This window comes from Meles meles, chromosome 18 (genome assembly GCF_922984935.1).
Source record: "Meles meles chromosome 18, mMelMel3.1 paternal haplotype, whole genome shotgun sequence".
Lineage (NCBI taxonomy): Eukaryota > Metazoa > Chordata > Mammalia > Carnivora > Mustelidae > Meles > Meles meles.
The window spans coordinates 8,616,745-8,625,000 of NC_060083.1; positions in this window are offsets into that span (position 1 = coordinate 8,616,745).

Consider the following 8,256-nt stretch of genomic DNA (forward strand, 5'->3'; position numbering starts at 1 on the left):
ACAGTGATTCCTTATTATCATCAAACAGCTAATCAGTGTTCAATTTTTCCCAATTTTATGTATATAATGTAAACACATACATGTATGTTTTTAACATATATAATTTTTTAAGATTCTATTTATTTATTTGACAGACAGAGATCACAAACAGGCAGAGAGGCAGGTGGGGTGCGGGGAGGAAGCAGGTTCCTGGCTGAGCAGAGAGCCCGATGCGGGGCTCGATCCCAGGACCCTGAGATCATGACCTGAGTCGAAGGCAGAGGCTTTAACCCACTGAGCCACCCGGGCGCCCCATTAACATATATTTATATATAAATTTTTTTTACAGTTCGCTTGACTCAAGTTCCAAATAAGGTCCATACGTTATGATTAGGTTTCATCTCTTGACCCTGACCTACAGATCTTACAATCTCTCTTTCTCCCTTCTCCTCAATTTCCTTACAATTTATTGTTGAAGAAACTGGGTCCCCGGTCCTACAAACTTGCACGATTCTTGCAGATTGCTTTCCTGCGGTGATGATTAACATTCGTGTCTGTTCTTTGTATTTCTGGTAAGCTGGTAGTGAGATCCAGAAGCTCGACTGGATTTAGGTTGGTGATGTACGTATGACGTTACATGTGTCTATATTATTTGGATCGCACGCTTCTATCATGAGATGCAAGGCGTGTTGCTTTCCTCTTTGTGACTTCGCATCCGTTGAAGACGATTGCCTCCATCCGATACCTTCAGGGCTTGCAAAGAAGCGCCATTCCAGCTCTATCATCCTTTGTCATTTTTTCACTGCGATACTTCTATAAAGAGAAAACCTCTCCCTCCTCCACTCTTAGGCTGCCTCCCAAGGTGTGGTTCGTGCAAGGAAAGGCAAGAGGAACACTTGGTTTTTTTTGTTTGTTTGTTTGTTGTTGTTGTTGTTTTTTACCTCTAATTTACCTCTGTTTTCCAAATCGTGACATTGTTCGCTTACCGTCTTCACAGTTAACCAATGAATTCCCTTTTTTGGTTGTTTTCATCGCTATGAACTCATGTATCTAAATTCATATTTAACATGCCTCAGTGCACTGACATCATTATCAGGGCGCCTGATGAATTAAACGATTTAATTCTGAGTCTTTTTTGCCGTAGCCTTAGTCTTTGATATTTTGTTTCCAAGTTCATCTTGTGCGTTCCTGCCTCCGACCTGGAAGGGGTCATTCTCCAAGGACCCCTGCTTTCTTTAATGGGAAACAGTGTGTGTTTACTGCAGTTTGTATCCCCCGGGTGTGCTCATTGTTTCTAGACCTTTCTGGTGGGCAGAGCCAGGAAATACAGTTGACCCTTGAACAATGCAGGGGTTGGGGGCACCCAAGCCCCTTATAGTTGAAAACCCACGTACATAACTCTTGACTCCCAAGAAAGGTAATGGAGGCTTAGCCCGCGGTGGACCGGAAGCCTTACCAGTAACAGTTAATTACCGCATGCTTTGTATGTCCTACAAATTCTCTGCTGTATTCTTACATAAAGTGAGCCAGAGAAAAGGACATGTGAAGAAAATCATAAAGAAGAGAAAATACATGTACTGAACTGTGCTGCGTTGATCGAAAAATCCCACCTGTGAGTCACACACTTCAGACCCCCGGTGCGAGGCTCAGCTGTATTTTTTTTTTAATGACAGGATATTATCATCAATTCTTGCTAAAACTTCTGATTCAAAGTCAATATTGCAACGTTTTTCCTTAGCCTTGTCTGTCCTCTGTTGTGAACCTGCACGGATCTCCTACACGGAAATCCTGGTTCGGGATACTGTAACAGAGTTGCCCTTGCATCCCTGAACGGAGCATCAACACTACCATTGACAGTGTGATTATGGAAATGGTTCAGGATTACTCTCCTTCCCCTTCCTTCCTTCCGCCCTTCCTCCTCCTCCTCCTCCTTCTTCTGACAATTCTTTTGTCCTTGGACTATCCCCCAGGAGTGTACACTCAAGTTTCTATGCTTTCGAATCACTTCAAATAGCTTTTCTCTATGCGGTTATGTCTTGGACAAACACATTCTTTTATTTACTGTAGATTCTTAGTGATGACCCTTTCCCAAAACTTTCATTTGGTTATAGTTATATCAAGTATTTCTGGTTCCAAAGTCATATCTACAAAACAAAGTATATTTAGAAAAGTCCAACTTCTCTCCTTGTCTCTCGACCCCAATCCCTCTCTCTCCCTCTGGGTACTTAAATATATATAATATAAAAATCACATATTATACATCTATAAATCTATAAAATATTTATTACATATACATATATATGTACACAGCATACACTTTATGATCAAAATTTTTTAAAAGTTGTCATGCCTGGGTGGCTCAGTGGGTTAAGCATCTGCCTTCGGCTCAGATTCCTGGGATTGAGTCCCACATCAGGCTCCCAGCTCCATGGGGAGTGTGCTTCTCCCTCTGAACTCCCCCAGCCATGCTCTCTCTCACTCTCTCTCTCTCAAAAAATAAAAAATAAAATCTTAAAAAAAAAAAAAAGAAGCTCCTCATAGACTAGGGATATGAACATTTTTGTCTGCCAACCCCTGCCATCCTTCTCTAGACTAGACTCCGGATTCAGTTTGCGGAATTCAACAGAATATAGGCACCATCCATGCCCCCGAAGGAGCTTAAACAATTCAACAACAACGAAAGATATAAGCAGTTTGATGAAATGATAAGGCAAGAGAGATCTCAAAGGAGAACAGAGTTCGTTGCCAGGTGTAATGACTCCCCCACCTGCCACAACTTGGGGCTCCAACTCAGGATCCCAAGATCAAGGGTCACATGTCCTACCAGCTGAGTCACCCCCCCCCCCAAGGACTGTTTAATCCTCAGATCAGACAGAGAGTCCATTGGATTAATTCACTTCACCCCATCCCGGGTGAACCGAGCTGGCAGGGAACTCGAGAAGAAGACCAGATTCGTTACAGACAGAATAACACATTTCTGTCTTCTTGCACTTCTCAGTAAGCTAGAAACGCCAGCCCTGCTGTCTCCTAATACCCTCTCCTAGAGCTGTTGGAAGGATGATAGGAGCTGACCCGGACGAGGGGCTCAGCACAGGGCCAGGCTCATAATGGTACCTAGCACGTGCTAGCCGTCATTATTAGGGGATCACAAAGTAGTTGCCGAAGAAGGGAGTGAAAACGGAATCAAAGGACGAAGGACAAACCCATTGGCAACAGTCCTCGGCAGTCATGGTAAGCGGCACGAGAGGGTCAGGGGAGCCCAGCGCCCCGTGCCCTCCTGCTGAAAGCCACGAGCAGCCCCTGCCTGGACCCACACTTTCCCCAGCAGGAACCGCTCTGTGCCGCTCTGGCCCCCAGAGCCCTTGGCTGTGTTTCTTTGACAATTATAACTGAGGAATTCAGCTTATTTTGGGCAAAATCCCTGGATGTCCAAGTTCAGATCTCCGTCGGAGCCACATTTTCCAATGAGTAACCCCGTCCAATATAACTCCTGGCAAGTGACCCCATCCGTCGCCGCTGCAAGAATGTGCCGTCATGCGCGGTAAACAGTTAAGACCGCTGCATGGGGCTTGACTCATCTGTCAGGGCAGGGGTATTTTGAAACCTTGACCTCACTCGCAAACATGTGTCTCCACATACCTTTTGTCAGATGCACATTTTCCATTCCCAGTTTAGCTCCTTCAAATTCTGCCCCCTGCAATGAAAGATGTAGCTATGAAGACAGAGAGAGGAACTTTTAATGGACCTTGATTCCAGGTGTGTCCAGGAGAGCTCATCTGTCTCTCGGCCAACTTCCTGTTGACCCAGGAGCTGGGATGAGGGAGAGAGGGGAGCAAGAATGATAATAGCTGACATCTACCGAAGGGTTACCTGCTTGCCAGGCGCTAGGTTTACCCGCCCCTGAACCTAAATCATGACCCTGACATGCAGGAAGGAGATGCAGACCCAGAGAGGCTAAGGGACTTGTCCAAGTTCAAGTCCCTCCCGAGCTGAGGTTTGAACTCACGCTATGTCTCCAAAGCGTCTCCGTTTAACCAGTATGCTAAGCGTTCCCTGGATATTACCTGCTTCTAGCACAAACCCAGTGTCTGGCCCCCAGCTAGGGATCTGGAAGAAGTTTTAGGCATTTTCACAGGCTGTCAGGCATTGTAGGGTAGAGAGGATAACTGGAGGTCTCTTTGATTCATGAGCAGACACTTTTGGGAGAAGAATGGGCATCCTTCTGTTTGAGTCTTCCTTGGGCTTCTCGATGTAGCTCCCACTATCTTCATGCTCTTTGCGCACTTCTCCATACTTCTGTCCAAACTGAGCACCAGCGTTGTTTCCCTGCGCTCTTTCCCAACCCTCTGCAACCCCCACCTAAACACATTAGCATTTCAGGAATTCTGTGACCCTTCCTGAGATGTTCTGCCCTACTTTCCTCCACACACAGTAGGAGCTCTGCACACAGTAGGAGCTCTGCACACAGTAGGAGCTCTGCACACAGTAGGTGCACCACAAATTTGCTGCAGCCAACAACACCAACACGCAGAGAACCGCGGGTGGAGACTGGGCAAGTGACTGAGGGCGATTCCTGGCTCAGCCTGACCTGCTGTGAGCTCCCGGGCAAGGCTCTGACTCGGCACCGCATCTGTGAACCCGGGACCGCGGCTTCCTACAGCCTCCTCCACCCGTAAAGGTCCAGATTCCTTCAACAGAAAGTCATGTTGCTATCAGTGGGCTCACAGCCATCAATGCTCTCAATAGAAGGAAATTAGGAAATCTCCTTTTATGAGCACATCTAAGGGCAGAGCAGGAACTACCATTTCCTAATGGGCCCAAAATGCCGTACAACGAACTCTGAAAACTTGATTTTAACATTGGGAGGGGGGGAGCTGGTAGTGAGGGCATTCACGTGAGCTCCCCAGCAGTGTTTCTCACCCGGGAGAGTGTCCTCAAGGCTTCCTGCCACACCATCCCATGATCCCGTGGATGGCTTCAAAGCCATCTGTGGCCAGACTTCTTTCAAGAAGAAAATGAGTCAGGTGGTCTGGAATATTCTTGCTCAGATACAAACGGGATCCCAGCTGACATCTTTCAGGCAACCTGCCAGGTGCCGTGGGGATATGAAGTTAAGCAAGGAGTGTTGTTGTTGTTGATTTTCCCCTGAAGATGCTCGTAATCCGGAAAAAAAAAAAAAGTCTTGAATAACCTGAGCACTGGAAAGATTATGATCAGTGTTATAAGGAAGGGACCCAGGCAGGAATGCAACCTGGGTCCATGAGCCTCCCTCACAAAACTAACTATGACATAGTGTGTGTGCACCTGTGCCTTTAAAGGGTGGGGAGAGGGGCGCCTGGGTGGCTCAGTGGGTTAAAGCCTCTGCCTTCGGCTCAGGTCATGATCTCAGGGTCCTGGGATCAGCCCCACATCAGGCTCTCTGCTCCGCGGGGAGCCTGCTTCCTCCTCTCTCTCTCTGCTTCTCTGCCTAGTTGTGATTTCTCTCTGTCAAATAAATAAAATATTAAAAAAAAAAAAGATGTTGATGGTTGCAGAAGTCAAGCTTCTGGGTCCCATACCTTCTCTCTGACCTTTGTCTAGAACCATATTTAAAAAAAAAAAAAAAGGGTGGGGAGAGACTGTCCACAGGTCACGGGAGATTCTCAAAGTGTACGGTGATTATCTCCTGCCAAAACTCTTTTTTTTTTTAAATATTTTATTTGTTTATTTGACAGAGAGGGATCACAAGTAGGCAGAGAGGCAGGTGGAGTTGGGCGAGGAAGCAGGCTCCCCGCTGAGCAGAGAGCCCGATGTGGGGCTCGATCCCAGGACCCTGAGATCATGACCTGAGCCGAAGGCAGAGGCTGAACCCACTGAGCCACCCAGGCGCCCCCTCCTGCCAAAACTCTTGCAGAATTTGAGCCTCTAGAAATAAAAAAGAAAAAAAAAAAGAATTACATTTGGTTGGGCGGGAGGGGGGATGGGGAGTGGAGGTCAGGCCCGCTGGAGGAGGAGGTCCAAGAGGCAAGCTTCCAAGAACAGATGGAATTTCGGTAGGTGCAGATCTGGGGGAGGCCCTGGAAAGAGAGAAAGCATTGAGACCAAATCAGGGAGGTTGGTGGCCAAGCCTGAGGGTATGTTTGAGGAATTAGAATTAATCCTGTTTGTTGAGTCATCAGGACAAGGTTGAGATGAGAATATCAGAGCAACACAGGGGATTTGGGATCACGAGCTGAACCAATTATCGGCTATTGATTACATGTTTGAAGGACGGGGCCATACTCTGCGCTCTGCCTTCAGGGAGGGATGATACTGCCCTAAAGAAGCTTAAATTGTAATTTAGGGGAGGAGGTGGGAGCAGGCAGGAAACAAAGTAGGTTTAAGGACAACAGGAACTCAAAGAAACTTTGGCTGGAGTTGCGTGAAGCTTCTGGGAGGAGGGGAGTTGGTTCAGCTGAACCTGGCCCGGTTCAGCCCGGTGGCTGAGTAGAGAAGGGGCCCCAATGGGAAACAGCACCAGCAAAGGAGAGAAAATGGCCAGAAAGAAGCAAAGCGGGTGGGGAAGACCAAGGAGAGGCCATTACGGGGAAAACCACCCTGTTGAAAGGGGAGGAGACAAGAATTTGGACAGGTAAGTTGAGACCACCTTGGGCGGGGTTGTGAGCATCACGCTGAAGAATTTCTTATTTTCTCTAGGATCTCATGCCCTTTCCCCTAAAATCCAGCCCTCCCAGTATAAGTCATATCAACAAAAATGACTTTTGAGGGGTGCCTGGGTGACTTAGTCGTTGGGCGTGTGCCTTCGGCTCGGGTCATGATCCCAAGATCCTGGGATCGAGTCCCGCATTGGGCTCCTTGCTCAGGGAAGCCTGCTTCTTCCTCTCCCACTCCTCCTGCTAGTGTTCCCTCTCTCGCCGTGTCTCTCTCTGTCAAATAAATAAATAAAATCTTTTTAAAGAAGTGATCTGTAGATGTTAGTTACGGAGGATTTCAAATTTTTGCAGATGTAGACAGACCAGTAGTGCAACAGAATGAATGTTTACACTCCCCTGTCAAGTTCGTATGTTGAAATCGTGGTCCCTCCTGTGATGGGGCTAGGAAGCCGGCCTCTGGGTGATGAGTAGGTCTGGAGGGCGGAGCCCTTGGGAATGGGACTGGTGCCCTTCGTAAAGACCCCGGAAAGCTCCCTGCCTTTCCAACCGCGTGACGACGCAGCCAGGAGACTGGTGTCTACAAACCAGGAAGGGGCCCTCACCAGACCGCAGATCTGCTGACTTGGACTTCCAGCCTCCAGACTGTGCGAAACGAATTTCTGTTGTTTATAAACCACCAATTCTATGGAATCCTTTTAGAGCAGCCTGACTGGACTAAGACAGGTAATCACGAACCCCCTCTGCCCAGCACCCACTCAGGAACTCATGGACCAAAAAATTATTTATTTATTTATTTATTTATTTTAAAGATTTTATTTATTTATTTGACAGAGACAGACATAGCGAGAGAGGGAACACAAGCAGGGGGACAGGAAGGGGAGAAGCAGCTCCCCGCCGAGCAGGGAGCCCGAGACGGGGCTCGATCCCAGGATCCTGGGATCATGACCTGAGCCGAAGGCAGAGGCTTAAACTGAGCGTCTTTTTACTGATGCCACCCATGTGCCCCATAGATTTTTTTTTTTAAGTTTTTAAGTAATTGCTACACTCAATATGGGACTCAAACTTACATCCCCGAGATCGACGGTTCCATGCTCTCCCAACTGAGCCAGCTGGGTGCCTCCCCACCTTTGTCATCTTAGAGTGAATCCCGGACACCATATTCTTCCATCTGTAAATATTCCCATGCACAGGGCGCCTGGGTGGCTCAGTGGGTTAGGCTGCTGCCTTCGGTTCAGGTCATGATCTCGGGGTCCTGGGATCGAGTCCCGCATCGGGCTCTCTGCTCAGCAGGGAGCCTGCTTCCCTCTCTCTCTCTCTTTCTGCCTGCCTCTCTATCTACTTGTGATCTCTGTCTGTCAAATAAATAAATAAAATCTTTTAAAAAAAAATTCCCATGCACATCCCTAAAACAAAAGGACTCTTTATTTTTGCATGACCATAATACCACCACCACACATAAAAAATTTAATGATAATTCATAATCATCCCATATTCAGTCAACATTAAAATTTCCACTCGGATCATAAATTTTACATTATGCACGTATGTACATACATACGTTAAATAGAGTTTGTTTGATTGCTTGACTCAGGACACATTTTGCATGGTTGATAGGCCTTTTAGATCTCTTTTAATCTACAGCAAA